We start from the raw sequence: 17,511 nt of genomic DNA, 5'->3' as shown, positions 1-17,511 counted from the left end.
ATAATATATTCAGCTGATTTATCACTACCAGTTGTGTCTGTTTCTGATATCAATCCACAGCCAGGATATTGGTACTTTCTTCACTTGCATTCTTGAAAGTGTTTGCAGAAATGTTATAATTAACCAGGTATGCCAGAGGGACTGAGGTCATGATGTAAACAAGGCAGATCGCCGTTCTGTCAGTGGGGAAGGCATTGATCCTGTGTTCATGCAAAGCATTTAAAATGGATCAATGCTTTCCCCTAGTAAAAGCACCTCCCACACAGTACACAAACACTGGCTCCGCACACAGTTAACCCTTTGATCGCCCCTGATGTTAACCCCTTCCCAGCCACTGTCAATAATGCAGTACCAGTGCATATTTTTAGCACTAATCACTATATTAGTGTCACTGGACCCCAAAAAGTGTCAAAAGTATCAGTGTGAGATTTGTCCACCACAATATCGAAGGCCCGCTATAAGTTGCTGATCGCCACCATTACTAGTAAAAAATAAATTTAAAAAATCCATAAATATATCCCATAGTTTGTAGACGCTATAACTTTTGTGCAAGCCAATCAATATACGCCTATTGGGATTTTTTTTTTACCAAAAATATGTAGCAGAATACATATTGGCCTAAATTGATGAAGAAATTCGTTTTTTTGTTTTTTTTTATTGGATGTGTTTTATAGCAGAAGGTAAAAAATGTTTTTCTTTTCTTTTTATCAAACTTGTCAGTCCTTTTTTGTTCATAGCGCAAAAAATAAAAAAACGCAGAGGTTTTCCACCAAAAGAATGTTCTCTTTGTTGGAAAACAAATGGACATAAATTGTATGTGGGTACAGTGTCGCATGACCGTGTAATTGTCAGATAAAGTAAGGCAGTGCCGTATTGCAAAAAATGGCCTTGTCACAAAGGGGGTAAATCTTCCGGAGGTCAAGTGGTTAAAAGCAAACAAATGTAAAATGATAGTGCAGCTTCCATGAAAGGAGGAGGGGGGGCGGGAAGGGTGGGCATGGTCAGCACTCTTGATGAGTACCTATGATAGGTCCAGCAGATCATGTTAACCCCTGTAGTGCCATAAAATGACTGCTGTTGGGGTATGGGGGGGGAGCAGAGGACAGAAGATTTTAACTAAGAGAGCAGCCACCAGCACAAGGAACACGTATCGTCATACGACTGAATGTAAGTACTGTAGCCTTGTAAATTTGCTTTAATGTATTCACATTGTCACATTTTCTACAAACGACTGCAACACATCCCCAGCTACTTTTTTACATATTTATACAGGGAAGTGTGTCTGCAAGTTATGAGTGGGTTATGTTGCTATGGGAATAGAGAAGACAGATAAAACGAGACAGAGCTGTGATGTTCCACTATGTAACTTAACTTCTCTTTAAAGTTGCCATTTACCATTATTTACAGATTGCTTTTCTATGGCAAGCAACCCTAGAGACATTGCTCCTACTGCATCCTTTTTATCTCTGCCTACAGCTCATATAATAAATGGGCAAGAGAGCAAATAAGCTAGCGGGTGTTGGATGATGAGTATGTAAGAACAAAACAGGAGTCAAACATTTCACAAACAATATGTTTAATGCCAGAAATCAAGTCTCAGGGCTCTGCAGTGAGTTTTTATTTTTTCACAGTACAGCAAATAGTAAAGCAGTGGCGATGATTACCAGAGCTGCAGTACTGACAGGGCAGAATTGTGCTTTGCTGGTATCATTTTGGCTATATTATCAGTGTGACAGCTCTGCAAGGGGCAAGTACCATTTTTATTTCAGTACCTGATCCCTCTTCCTCCATCCTTGCCTGAGCGAGGATGATGTTGTTCTTCCCTCCCAGCCTGCAGCCCAACGCTGTATCCTGGCCTGGCCAACAAGGGCCCAGGCCTAGGGCAGCACTTTGCAGGGGGGCAGCACGGAAAGAGTCCCTGCCGGCTTGCGCTACACTGTTAATGTAGCACCAGTCTTATGGTACAGACTGGGCTGTGAGCCAAATTAGTCTAGCGCCCCCATAAAGCATCTGCACTGCTTCTGGTATGCGGGCGGCTGGCATTCCGCGTGTGTGTGTGTGTGTGTGTGTGTGTGGGGGGGGGGGCGTCGCTTATAACTTTGACTGTCCTCTCATCCTGGACCACAACTTTCCTCACTGTGCTATATGTTTTCTGCTGCACCATTGTCATGGTTATATCTTCTTAGTCCTCTCCATAAAATTATCAGAAATTTGTACTTAAAGTAGAACTATAGGCATTTTGGATAGAATAAGGGAGGGTTATAGCCCCTGTCAGTTTATTTTTTACCATCCCTGTCCCATTGCAGAGATTTCCCTTCACTACCTGCCCCATAGCCAAACAGGAAGCGAGAGGAAATCTGTGCACATTAAGGGAATCCATTGCCCCCCCAGGCTCTGTCCTCACTTGAAAATTTCAGGGAGGGTGTTAAACAGCAAGGGGTGGGTCATTGACAGGAAGGGGTGGGTCATATTTAAATTAGGAGGTACACGAGTGTAGTCAGGCCTAGGGCAGCACAAAACCTAAATACACTACTGGGTTCAGTATAATGAAGTGTGGTATAGGGTGCAGTATGGGTGAAGTATGGATTGGGTACACTTGGTGTCCTGCTCTCAGTGGCTCAGTCCCTGCTAGCAGTATCAGCAGTGGGCGAATAGCCCTCTCACCAGTCCCCAGGATGCTGTGGTGACCTCTTGCTGTAGAAGGGGGGGGGATCTCTTGGTCTCTCCCTGAAAGCCTCCAGTGATCTGCGGTGGAAAACAGAGGGTGAGTGGATGATCCAGTCTCCCTGAAGCTGCAGTGCAGGTGCTGTGGGTGGTGCTGCGCTGCCCCAGGGTGTCCTCACTCTCAGTCTTCGGCTCAGATCTCTGCTGGTATGGCAGACGAATATTCAGACAGAGGTGCTCTCTCTTTAACTCCCTCGGTGTGAAGAGGAAGAACTTTCATTGGCAGTTGAATAAAAATCTCTCTTTACTCCTACTGCACAGTGAATATTTGGATCTGCAGTGTAACTAATATAGTGTAGCCATTATATGGCTGCTGTTTAGAACTACAACTCCCAGGATTCTCAGTGCTATTCTCAGAACTATAGGCAACACTTTTTTCTATCCGTCTGCAGAGCGGATCGGATGAACATAGACAGACGGTCCGTGTTCATCCGGTCCTCCATAGGGGAGAGCGGAGATCTGACAGGGCGGTCCCTGCTCAGTGTGCAGGAACCGCCCTGTCATCCGCCGGCTCAGCGGGGATCAACAGAGCGATCCCCGCTGAGCAAGCGGATGTTCACGGGTCGGATCAACACGGATCCGCACATGTGAAAGGGGCCTTAGGGAGGGTTGTAACCCCTGTCAGTTTATTTTTTTACCATCCCTGTCCCATTGCAGAGATTTCCCTTCACTTCCTGCCCCATAGCCAAACAGGAAGTGAGAGGAAATCTATGCAAATTAAGGGAATCCATTGCCCCCCCCCCCGGCCCTCAGAACTAGTGTCTCCATTCGAAAATTTCAGGGTGGGGCTTAAACAACAAGGGGTGTGGCCGTGACAGGAAGGGGTGGGTCATATTTAAATTAGGGGGTGGACAAGTTTAGTCAGACCTAGGGCAGCACAAAACCTTAATACACTACTCTCTGCAGCCCCCTGGATACATCACCAGGGCTACTGTTAGAAATCACAGGCCCCACCCATACAGCCTACCTGACAGGACCCCCCTCCTTTGGTGAAATATCATGATGTCTCAGATTTGAGAAAGAGACTGAGGACAGAGATTCATCAGTCCCGTTCTCTGCAGCCTCGGCTGCACTGGATCCACAAGTGTCAGCAATAGGGCAGTACAGCCGGCCCTCCTGCTCAGCAGGTGGCCAGACTCCCTTTTGAACTGATGGGGCCTGGGCCCAGTACAGGAGGGCTGCCTGTACTACCCTATCTGCGGCCCTGTGTGCAGCTGCCAGCGCGAGTGGAGGGAAGCCAGCAGTGCTGCAGGGGAAAGGGGCACATGGGGGGCCCAGACAGCAGATGGAAGGGGTGCATGTGCTAGAACCAATCCTCTTGCAGTGCAGTCAGGAGGAGAGGAGAAGAAGCTGGCTGCGATGCATTGGGAGACAGAACAGGATCAGTGTCTGCAATAAGACAGTACAGCCACCCCTCCTTCTCAGCAGGTGCCTGGGGCCCAGGCCCCATACAAGAGGGCTGGCTGTACTGCCTTATCGGTGGCCCTGTACATCACTTACCAGGAGGCTGAACAACCAGTCTCCCTGCACCATGCGATCTCATGCATACACAGTGGGGAACCAGTTATTATTTAACAGGAAGTCACAGTCCGCTACCAAATTTGAAATGACGGAACCAAAGACCTGCAACGCTGAGAAGGTAATAATGAAGCTTTGCCTCATCTAGCCAACTGAATTGCCTATGCGTCCCATCCCGGCATATATTAAAGAACAGATTCCTCAGGGTTTGGGACTTTAGATGGACGCAAGGCAGTGGTAAAATAAAAATACAAAATTTATTAACAGACAATAAATCAGTCAGTGGTGAAACAAAAATATAAATATGAATATAAACAAATAGCTGATGATAAAAAACATCTATACAGAGGGAAACCAGCTTGGGGAAAGGGGGGAGCTTGCAAAGGAATGTCCAACGCGTTTCAATTGCACTATGAAGTGCCGATCTTCCTCAGGGACTTTACAATTTGCACCACTCCCAATGCTGTAGTTCCCAAGTATACAGTTATTTCACCAGCAGCTGAAGAGACACACCCAAGTAGTAGGAACAGAACATTCATCCATGCCAGACCAAGAAGCGCTATCCAAAGGACACCCTGAATTCACCCATGCTCCAAGAAATTTATGGTAGTCGCTTGTGGGGGAGTTTTGTTTGAGAAGTGTCAGGATATTGTCCCACTTAATAGTGAAGGTTTAGATGATATATATATATTTTCACATGCTAAGCCTTTGTGCTTCTGACACCACGCAAACCAGATATATATTTTTTATGTGATCACCCCCTGTACCCACCTTGCCAGGTGGATTGTACTTTTTATTTCTTGTCATTTTTAATACATTTTTCCATTGGATTCATGCACTGTGGAGGCCTTTTTTTCTTTTTCTCCTATGATCTGATATGCTGCATTTTGGAGCCTGCATTTCATCCAGCTGACAACTTCATGAGAGTTCAAGCAGGACTGTTTGTTGGAGGTTCTAATAAGCACCATCTACCCCTCACTGTTCTGAATGAGGCCATCGAAGTGCACCTCTATATTGTCACCATCTTCCACCAAGCACCCGCTGGATTGAATGATCCAAATGCCTGATTCACCCACCGCCGTATGGTGAGTGTGTCCACCCCTTGTGGTAAGCGTACCTAATTCTTCTACCATCTTACCTGTATGTTGGCAAATGCTATATGAAGAGGCTCGTTCAGCTATACCCACTGGTTGAAAAGGCATTACTTTCATACAGTCTCTTCCTATGGGACTTCACTGCACTTTATTGAAGAAAATTTTTTACTTATCACGGACAGTTTTTTGTTGCTCCTTTTTCCCACAGTCAGTTTATATGCATTTGCTGTGTAAATATGACAGCTTTTTTTATGATTTGTATGATTTATATATTATATGTTTGTGTTTGTCTTATAAGCTGTCACCAGTTTCACACTCATCCTTGAGGGATGCTTTGATATTTTGAATTTCACATTAGCGCTGCATTTATATATTTTCTTTTACTTTGTCCACCCATGACCCTGTTGGCGGTTCACTGGTTTTCCTTCCTTGGACCACTTTTGGTTGGTCCTGACCACTGCAGACCCGTGACATCCCTCAGGAGCTGCAGTTTTTCAGAGTTGTTCAACCCAGTCGTCTAGCCCTTACAATTTGGCCCTTGTTTAAATCCTTACACTTGTCCATTTTTTTTTTAGCTTTTAACACATCAACTACAGGGACATCATTTTCACTTGCTGCCTACTATATCCCCCGCCCACTTTCAGGAGCCATTGTACCAAGATAATCAATGTTATTCACTTTACCTGTCTGTGGTCATAATATTATGGCTGATTGGTGTACACTTCTTTGCACATGGTACAGAATTTGGTTCTGTTTCCAGTAGAGAACTTGAGTATATCCAATATACAGGGGGATTTGGATTTTATGTGATAGACCAACACAAAGTGGCACATAATTGTGAAGTGGACAGAAAATGATAAATGTTTTTCCAATTTTTTTACAAATTAAATATGTGAAAAGTGTGGCGTGCATTTGTATTCAATACTTTGTAGAACCACCTTTCGCTGCAATTACAACTGCAAGTCTTTTTGGGTATGTCTCTACCAGCTTTGCACATTTAGAGAGTGAAATTTTTGCCCATTCTTCCTTGCAAAATAGCTCAAGCTCTGTCAAATTGGATGGAGAATGTCTGTGAACAGCAATTTTCAAGTCATGCCACATATTCTCAATTGGTTTTAGGTCTGGACTTTGACTGGGCCATTCTAACACATTAATATGTTTCGATCTAAACTATTCCATTGTAGCTATTGCTGTATGTTTAGGGCCGCTGTCCTGCTGGAAGGTGAACCTCCACCCCAATCTCAAGTCTTTTGCAAACTAACAGGTTTTCTTTTAAGATTGCCCTGTTTTTGGCTCCATCCATCTTCCCATAAACTCTGACCAGCTTCTCTGTCCCTGCCGAAGAAAAGCATCCCCACAACATGATGCTGCCACCACCATGTGTATGAATACTTACCTTTCCGTCATTTTCCTTTCCTGGTGCCTATCCATGGCAGCATACACATGGTTGGTTGCTCCACCCACAACCAACCCACAGGACCACTTTAACTCCATAAAAGAAAGAGTTGCCCCCCCCCCCCACATTCTTTTAACTAGTCTCAAAAATTGCAGATTACGGCAAGGGAGGGCGTATACTGCCATGGATAGGCACCAGGGAAGGAAAATTACAGAAAGGTAAGTATTCAATTTTCCATTTTCCTGGTGCCTCCATGGCAGCATACACATGGTAAATATCTCGCTCATAGGGAGGGTTGCTGCAAAAGATATAGTTTATTTGGGGTTACAAAATTGTAACTGTTTTTCCCAAAATCGCAGGAAGTTAGTGCGGCTGGATCCAGGCTATAATGGGACATAAAGGTGGTAAACGAAGACCAACTTGCTGCCCGACAAATCATTTCCGGAGAGACCTGTACAAAAGCTGTCCAAGAAGAGGCTATCCCCCGAGTCGAGTAAGCATTGATTGCTCCTGGAACCGGAAGACCATTAGCTCGCCTTCTGAATTAGACGTACAATCCAGCTTCCTATAGTTCTTTTGGATGCTGCCAACCCTTTCCTGACTCAGTTTGGAATAACAAATAGGCGTTGGTCTTTACGGAAAGACTGTGTTAGCTCGATGTACTGACGAAGGGTCTTTGCAACGTCTAGCTCCTGTAATTTTGACGTAGCTGGGTCTTCTTCAAAAGCTGGGAGAACCCATTCCTGATTAAAATGGTAAACAGTCGGAACCTTGGATATGAACTGATGAATCGGTTGTAGAACAACCCTGTCCGTGAAGAATGTGATGTATGGAGCTTGAGCTCCCAAGGCTTGGATCTCTAAAATCCTACGACCTGAGGTGACAGCTACTAGAAAAGTAGCCTTCAGAGTAATACTTTCCAGAGCACAATCCTTGGTAGGTGCGAATGGAGGTGCTGTCAGAGTATTCAATACCAAAGGTAAATCCCACCTCAGGTACAGCGTTTTCCTGGGTGGTCTCAACCTTAGAACTGCTCTCTGAAATTGTTCTATCAAAGGGTTCATAGCCCATCTGGTGTCTGTTAAGGCTGATAAGGCCGAGACATGTACTTTGAGGGTACTAAGCCCCAAACCTAAATCTAACCCCTTCTGTAGAAACAGGAGAATGTCATTTACACCTGGCCTTAACGGGTTAAACTGGTTAGCTTCCGCAAACTCTGAAAATTTCTGCCATATCCTGTAGTAGGTTTTATTGGTGGATGACTTTCTGGCTTGGAGCAGTGTCTGGATTACCTTCTAAGAACATTCTAATTTCTCCAGCCTTTTCTGTTCAATTTCCAAGCCCTTAAATCCTGGATCTCTGGATGTGGGTGAATGAAAGTCCCTTGAGACAAAAGGTTGTGCATCTTTGAAAGGACTAAGGGGTCGCAAAGAGACAGTTGGGTCAAGAGAGTGAACCAAGGCCTCCTCCGCCAGTTAGGAATCACTGCCAGGATGGTCACTTCTTCCTCTGTTAGAAGCTGAAGGAATCTCAGAATCAGTGGAATTAGGGGGATTGCATACCCCAATTGGAAGGTTCATGGCTGGACTAAGGCATCTATTCCTGCTGGTTTCAGGGCAGGGCCTCTTGTGAAGAACCAAGGTGTCTTGGCTTTAGTCGGGATGTGAATAGGTCCAACTGAGGATTGCCCCACTGCTGACAAATCCACTGGAATACCCCATGGTCCAAAGACCACTCGCTGATGAATTCCCTGGACAGGCGGTCTGCCAGTTGATTCTAGGGAGCTGGTAAATAGGCTGCTCTGAGGTTGAAAAGATTCTTCTCGGCCCACACTAAAATCGGGGCTACCTCGATAGATAACGATCTGCTGTGAGTTCACCCCTGGTTCTGTACGTAGACTACTGCCGACCTGTTGTCCATTTGTAACAGGAGAGAGCTGCCTTTGAGAAGAGGTGCCAAGTGTGATATAGCCTTCCAGGCTGCCCTCAGTTCTAGGATGTTGGGGAATATGCCCTCGGAGTTGAACTGCCACCTTCCCTGGATCATCTAATCTCTGTAGTGAGCGCCCAAACCCAACTGACTTGCGTCGGATGTAAGAGTGATACACGAGATGGGGCCAAGATGACAGTGATTTTGAAGGTTGGGTGGTCTCGTCCACCACCACAGGCTGGACTTCATTGACATTGTGATTAGAATTCTCTGAGACAAGGTTATCCTCCATTGGGATAGAAATCCCTGTTGAAAACCGCAGAGATGCCACCCGGCCCACTTCACCATCGGGATGCATGAGGAAAAAGATCCCAGGAGACTCAGACATTCTGACGCGGACATGGACTTGCTCGCCAGTGCCCTGCTTACTTTCCTTATGAATATAGGGATTGTTTCCAGTGGGAGTGACGCTGCCCTCTTCTGGGTGTCGAAGAGTGCCCCTAAGTATATCATCCTCTGTGTTGAAATGAGTTGGCTCTTTGCATGATTTATTAACCATCCGCATTCGGTCAATGTGCTCATGACTTCCTGTAGATGGCTGTTCAGGATTCTCCTGTCCTGAGATAGGACTAAGATATCGTCCAGATAATGTAGAACACGGATACCCTTTTCCCGGAGGGGAGCCAGAATTGCCACCAATACCTTGAAAAAGGTTCTGGGCTCTGTTGATATGCCGAAGGGCAAGCACTGGAACTGTAGGCGAAGTTCCCCTATCTTGAACCTTAGAAATGATTGAAAATCGAGATGGATTGGTATATACAGGTACGCATTTTGGATGTCTATAGAGACCATCCAATCTTCTGGCTGTACTGTTAGGATGACCGTGTTGAGGGATTCCATCTTAAAACGTTCGAGTTGGATATACCTGTTTAACCATTTAAGGTCTAGAACTGGTCTCCATCCCTCCGACATTTTGTGTACCAAAAATATTGGGGCATAAAATCCTAGGTATCTTTCCAATCCCGGAACCTGCTTGCTGGACCAGTGTTTGAACATATTGTAGAAGGATTTCCCGCTTTTCCTTGGAAGCTGGAATCCTGGTAGGCAGAAACGAAGAGCAGGGCGGATGGTGTTTGAATCTCCAAAAATGCCCTTGAATGATTGTGGAAGTGACCCGCTGATCCGAACAGGTTTCCACCCAAACCTGAGTGAATGGACTGAGACGGGCACCCACTGGCCGGTTTGGGTGGGCAAGGAGTCAAAAGGACTTCTGATTTTCATGCGCGGAGGTAGTAGGCTTTTGCTTTCCCATCTTCAAGAAGGTTGCTTGGGAGCCCTCCCAGCCCCTGTTGTATTCTCTTCCGGGGCGATGTGTTCTGGCGTCCCTGGCCTTCTGCTGGAAAGTTGCTTTTGCTGCAAATTTCCTTCTATTATTCCTATCTTGAGGAATCGGGCCGCTCTTGCCCCCTGTAACCCTATTAATAGCGGTCTCCAACTTCTCACCAAATAGAGCTTTTCCATCATAGGGAATGCAGCCCCACGTTTGTTTGGCGGAGGGATCTGCCGACCATGGTTTTAGCCAAAGTGCTCTTCTAGCGGTGATTACATATAACATAGCTTTGGCAGAGCATTTCAGGGTATCGATTGCTGCTCCGGCTATAAAATCTGACACCAACTTCAACTCATCAAGAACCTTTTTAATCTGGTCACAATCAACGCCCTGCCTGAGGGCTATTTCAACGTTATCGGTCCAAGCTCGTGCTGCCCTGGAGACCGAGGTTAGAGCCACTGCTGGCCTGCAGGCTTCCCCAGCTGTTTGATAAGCCTTTTTTAGATCTGAGTCAATTCTGCAATCTAGGACATCCCTGAAAGAAACTGCATCCTCTACGTGCAGCGTTGTGTTTTTTGCCAGTCTCATGACTGATGCATCCACTGATGGCATGGAATCAAACAGTTGGGCATCTGACTCTGCCAAAGGGTATCATTTGTTGAAATGATTATAGGTGATCGGTCTCTTTTTCAACGTCTGCCGTTCATCTGTCACAACATTCCTTATCTCTTCCATAAGCGGAAAGGTTGGGAGTTTCTTCTTCAGGTGGGGAAAATATTTTCTAGACTTGGCAGGGGGTTCAGGTGTCTCTTTCCACTGAATCACGCTCTTTACTGCGACCACGAATGGGTCGATCAACCCGAAATCGAATGCAGAAGAATTCTCTGTTGTGTGCCTGTCATCCTAGGAGACGAAGCCTGAATCCACCTGTTGGATTGGTGTTTCAACAGACCTCCCGCTTGTGGATGGGACCACTAATTCCTGGGATAATTCCTGAATTGAGTCTTTGATCAATTTTTTCATGGTATTGATGGATTCCTGCTTATCTTTATCCCTGTCACCGATAGCTTCACTGTAACATGCTTCACATACTAGTTTTTCTTGGAGGGCTTGTTTGCCACAGCAAAGTGCTTCAGAAACTGGAGAAGGGGGCATGAAGCAGCATGGAAGCGTGTCTCCCGGAGGAGCAGATCCCAGCATGAAGGAGCTTGGGGAGGTGCCATGAGGTATCCCAAAACTCAAGGAGACTGCTGTCACCTCCTGGGAGTAATGCAGATGCATATCCATGAAAGATCCTTTGTTGATCTTGATCAACCTCCACTGGGATAGCTTCCACAATAAAGTAGATGACCAGGGGAAGGTGGGAAGAGAAGATCTGCCCCTGTGACCCCTCCTGCCCCAAAAAAGATGCACAGAAAAAAAGGGCTCCCATACTTATTGGCGCATTTAGCAGCATAAGTCCTGGGACTCCATACTACAGGGGAGCACAAACCTGTAATGGTAACACCAACATGGTGGTGAGGTAAGGGCTGATCTGGGTGATCCTGCAGGCTTGAGGACAGAATAAAGAATGACGTGGGGGGGGGGGGGGGCAACTCTTTCTTTTATAGAGTTAAAGTGGTCCTGTGGGTTGGTTGTGGGTGGAGCAACCAACCATGTGTATGCTGCCATGGAGGCCTCATCTGACCAGAGCACCTTCTTGCACGTTTGCTGTGTCCCCCTCATGGCTTTCTTTCAACAATGTTTGCCACTAGGCTTCATGTTTACCGCTGCTGGTAAACAGATGTTTAGGAGCAGTTGGGTGTTTTTTTAAGCTGCCCCTGAACTCTCCTCTATGTTATCTTATCAGTACATGTACACAGGGTAGTTTATAGTAGTTTCTAGGCAGTTGAGTTTAGAAGCATTTTTTGGAAAGCAAAAAAATGCGTTCAGAAAAGATGTTCAGAGGCATTTGAAACGCCAAACGCCTGTAAGCCCAGGTTCACACTAAGCTGCGAGATCAGCGGAACTTGCACAATTTCACTCCTGTATGTCAGTCCCGATTTTTGCTGCTATTTCAGACATCTGTGCGGGTTTCTGCACAGATGTCAATGGAAATCGTACCCTGAAAACGCAAAAAGTAGTACAGAAACTACTTTTTGAAATCAGTGCGGCGCTGCAAGTGCGACGTCGCACTGATTAAGACAGTGCCACTGCCAGCAATTGCTGCCGATTTGACATGAATCAAGGCTAACAGCTTGTAAACACGATACCTCACGTTTAGTTTACAGGCGTTTTACATTTTTGACCATTTAAAAAATAAAAACACTTCTGAACGCAAATGCGGCATGTAAACTAGGCAAAACTGAAATTTTTAAACGTTGGTTACTATCTGTAAAGTTAAATTGTTCAGGAGAGGTTGTAAAACGTCCCATGTACATTAAGCCTAATAATTGTCCAGTGGACAGATTCTCCCACCTGAGCTGTGGATCTTTGCAGCTCCTCCAGAGTTACCATGGGCCTCTTGGCTGTTTCTCTGAATAATGCTCTCTTTGCCTGGCCTGTCAGTTTAGATGGACGGCCATGTCTTGTTAGGTTTGCAGTTGTGCCATACTCTTTCCATTTTCGGATGATGGATTGAACAATCCGTGAGATGTTCAAAGCTTGGGATGTTTTTTTTTATAACCTAACCCTGCTTTAAACTTCTCCACAACTTTATCACTGACCTGCCTGGTGTGTTCCTTGGCCTTCGTGATGCTGTTTGTTTATCAAGGTTCTCTAACAAACCTCTGGGGGCTTCACAGAACAGCTGTATTTATACCGAGACTAAATTACACATAAGTGGACTCTATTTACTAATTAGGTGACTTCTAAAGGCAATTGGTTCCACTAGATTTTAGTTAGGGGTATCAGAGTAAAAGGGGCTAAATAGAAAGGCACACCACACTTTTCAGATATTTATTTGTAAAAAAAATCATGACAAAATGAGGAAAATGTCAAGGGGTATGAATAATTTTTCAAGGCACTGTACAGCTACCCATAGAGATAGAAAAATTGGTGTTGTGTATGGATTAGGAATAGAAGGGAAATCTTCCACAGGTGACAACTGTTCCATTGATAAATGTCTAGGAGGGGATTTTTTTCTTGGTCAAAACTGGACAGGAGGGAGATTCCCCCTAATGGGACTAAAAGAGCAAAAGCCCTAACAGAGGCCAATCCTCACTCCATCCAAAATATATATATAAGTTTTGGTTTTAGTATATATCTTTATGATCACAGCAGAAAAAAAGAATAGATTGCAATAAAGTGAGAGAAATCGTCCTCTTTGTAAGATCTCCTCTCTTCCTGTTCTGGTGACATCTCAAAATCTGGGATTTGACTTCATTTTTAGTCCTAGTGGCAACCAGGACAAATGAAGGCAGAGAATTTCCCCATTGGGGACAGACCTGACAGAGGTTCTAACACCTCACCACTCTATCCGAAACTAAAAGAAAGCTTTGGCCTTAAATACACCTAAGCAGCCCATAGATGATTCATTATTTTCATTCAACGAGGTTGGAAAAAAAAACTGAACAGATTTGCCCATCCACACAATTCAGGTGGATTGGGGAATCCTCTGGCTGAGCTATTGTGTTCTGGAAGCAGGGAAACTTCCCCGCTTTCAGAATACACTGATCAGTGCTGCCAGTGTGTTGCATATCGAACGGTGTTGCATATCGAACGGCATTTACCCGACAGGCTAATTGTACAGTACAGTACTGTCCCCCATACATGGATCTAGAATCACCCGGTCCCAGCTGAATTTTGATCCATGTGCAGCTGGTTTTAAAGAGCTTGTTTCATCTTGCAGTAATTGTATAGGTTCTGCTGTGACATCACTGCACAGGGAGCTGCTATGAGCACAATGTAGGATGTAGCTAAGTATGATCTGCTGCACTTGTTCCCAATGCCCACCAGTGCCTGGGAAGGAGGATATTCTCTTGGCTACCAATGCCAGGGAAAGGGAGTAATATTCTACAGGCCAAAAATGCATGGGGGAAATGTGGCTGGCCACTGCTGGCTGGGGAAAGAGTAGTGGGGATATTCTACTGGCCAATAATGCTTGGTTAGGGGGGAAAGGGGGTGTTCTCCCAGCAATTAATGCCTGGGAAAGGAGGGGGTGGGCTATTTCTTAGACAATCAGCACCTGGGGGAGTATTGTTCCTTCCAATCATACCAACACTTGGGGGCATTCTTTCCCTCACTTTCATAAACAATGGGGCATACTGTTACGTACTGACCTTTCTAAATGCCATGTTGTACTTTACGTACTCCCAAATGCTGTGGAATGCTGTATTTTAGGGGTGCCAAATTCAATTTCATTGTGGGCCACATTAGCAGTATGATTGCTCTCAAAGGGCCGGCTGTACAAGGGATGAGCTAAGCACAGAGTGCATGGTTCAGGAGTGTGCAACGTACAGAGTGCAGGGTTCAAGAGTGTGCCATGTACAGAGTGCTGGGTTCAAGATTGATTCCCAAATCTCTCTCCCCTACCTGGCCCGCCTTTAGTACCTCCCTGTGTAGGCAGCTCTTCGAATCTGGCTGCGAGGGCCACATTACAAGGCCCGGCAGGCCAGATTTGGCCCACCCGCCTTGTGTTTGACGTATGTGCTGTATTTGGTCCTAGGAGCTGCATTCTGAAAGTTGTGCTGTATTTCACTTACTCGTAACCACAGTGTTAATTGTCTCAACAGTTACTGGTTTCTATTTAGACTCCAACTATTGTGATTAACTTTTATGTAGGCTCTGGCAAAGTTTTGGCTCACGGTCTATATTATGTGTACAGAAAAGCATATGTAATTGTAGCATTTTATTAAAAAAAAAAAAAAAAAAAAAAAAAGGATCTTTTTGCCTTGAGGTATGCGTATGCCTGTAAGACTATCTTGTGGTGCTATACTAACCAAGTATTTTTTTGGTAAAAGGACTATGGGATATGTGTTTAGCATAGACCACAAGCAGACCTAGACTATTATGTTATACACTATATTCAGGATAATGTAGCTACACCCACAGTATACAGACACTACCCCAGAAGATAGTTGCCTCTTCAGGAGGACTAGTTCTAGTTTTGTTTTCAGGACTATGAACTACAAAACACTTCCTCCATGTTATAGAGAAGAGGGAGAAACATGCTGTAGTCCTGTCCTAGCATAAGAAAGCTGCTCTTTCATACAGTCAGATCCATAAATATTGGGACATCAACACAATTCTAATCTTTTTGGCTCTACACACCACCACAATGGATTTGAAATGAAATGAACAAGATGTGCTTAAACTGCAGCTTTAATTTGAGGGTATTTACATCCAAATCAGGTGAACGGTGTAGGAATTACAACAGTTTGTATTTGTGCCTCCCACTTTTTAAGGGACCAAAAGTAATGGGACAGATTAACAATCATCCATCAAACTTTCACTTTTTACTGCACTTTTACTGCAAATCCTTTGCAGTCAATTAGAGCCTGAAATCTGGATCGCATAGACATTACCAGACGCTGGGTTTCATCCCTGGTGATGCTCTGCCAGCCTCTACTGCAACTGCCTTCAGTTCCTGCTTGTTCTTGGGGCATTTTCCCTTCACTTTTGTCTTCAGCAAGTGAAATGCATGCTCAATCGGATTCAGGTCAGGTGATTGACTTGGCCATTGCATAACATTCCACTTCTATCCCTTAAAAAAAGTCTTTGGTTGCTTTCGCAGTATGCTTCAGTTCATTGTCCATCGGCACTGTGAAGCGCCGTCCAATGAGTTCTGAAGCATTTTGCTGAATATGAGCAGATAATATTGCCTGAAACACTTCAGAATTCATCCTGCTGCTTTTGTCAGCAGTCACATCATCAATAAATACAAGAGAACCAGTTCCATTGGCAGCCATACATGCCCACGCCATGACACTACCACCACCACGCTTCACTGATGAGGTGGTATGCTTTGGATCATGAGCAGTTCCTTTCCTTCTCTATACTCTTCTCTTCCCATCACTCTGGTACAAGTTGATCTTGGTCTCATCTGTCCATAGGATGTTGTTCCAGAACTGTGAAGGCTTTTTTAGATGTTGTCTGGCAAACTCTAATCTGGCCTTCCTGTTTTTGAGGCTCACCAATGGTTTACATCTTGTGATGAACCCTCTGTATTCACTCTGGTGAAGTCTTCTCTTGATTGTTGACTTTGACACACATACACCTACCTCCTGGAGAGTGTTCTTGATCTGGCCAACTGTTGTGAAGGGTGTTTTCTTCACCGGAGAAAGAATTCTTTGGTCATCAACCACAGTTGTTTTCCGTGGTCTTCCAGGTTCTTTGGTGTTGCTGAGCTCACTGGTGCGTTCTTTCTTTTTAAAGTGGAGTTCCACCCAAAAATGGAACTTCCACTTTTTGGATTCCTCCCCCCTCCGGTGTCACATTTGGCACCTTTCAGGGGGAGGAGGGAGCAGATACCTGTCTAATACAGGTATTTGCTCCCATTTCCTGACATAGCTCACCGCGGCGCTTGCGGTGACCTATGCCACTTCCGGCGCCTACCTCGTCCTCCCCCGCTGTATTCTGTGAGACACAGAACACAGCAGGGACCTGAGAGGACGCGCAGTGCGACTTGCGCATGCGCAGTAGGGAGCCAGGAAGTGAAGGCGCATAGCTTCACTTCCTTATTCCCTTACCGAGGATGGCGGCGGCAGCAGCCGGGAGCCGGAGGACAGATCGGCTTCGGCTGCCGACATCGCAGGCTCCCTGGACAGGTAAGTGTCCATATATTAAAAGTCAGCAGCTGCATTATTTGTAGCTGCTGGCTTTTAATATTTTTTTTTCAGCGGACCTCCACTTTAAGGATGTTCCAAACAGTTGATTTGGCCACACCTAATGTTTTTTCTATCTCTCTGATGGGTTTGTTTTGTTTTTTTCAGCCTAATGATGGCTTGCTTGACTGATAGTGACAGCTCTTTGGATCTTATATTGAGAGTTGACAGCAACAGATTCCAAATGCAAATAGCACACTTGAAATGAACTCTGGACCTTTTATCTGCTCCTTGTAAATGGGATAATGAGGGAATAACACACACCTGGCCATGGAACAGCTGAGCAGCCAATTGTCCCATTACTTTTGGTTCCTTAAAAAGTGGGCGGCACATATACAAACTGTTGTAATTCTTACACTGTTCACCTAATTTGGATGTAAATACCCTCAAATTAAAGCTGAAAGTCTGCAGTTAAAGCACATCTTGTTCGTTTCATTTCAAATCCATTGTGGTGGTGTATAGTCAAAAAGATTAGAATTGTGTTCATGTCCCAATATTTATGGACCTGACTGTAGATTCAGTAAAGTGAGTGAATATCAACCTAGGACAGGGAGTGTGTTACTGGCAGGATAACCTGAGAAGAAAAACAGATGCACTTTACACAATGTCATTTTTCTTCATCATGGCGATCACATTCGTCCTAGGAAGTTCCAGAAAAATACTATGACAGCTGCATATACTTCATACAGTCATTGTTATGCAGTTCATCTCTGGGTG

The sequence above is a fragment of the Aquarana catesbeiana genome, linkage group LG11 (assembly GCF_042186555.1).
Source record: "Aquarana catesbeiana isolate 2022-GZ linkage group LG11, ASM4218655v1, whole genome shotgun sequence".
Lineage (NCBI taxonomy): Eukaryota > Metazoa > Chordata > Amphibia > Anura > Ranidae > Aquarana > Aquarana catesbeiana.
The sequence above is the reverse complement of the archived record's forward strand: the minus strand, read 5'-3'. Positions refer to the sequence as shown.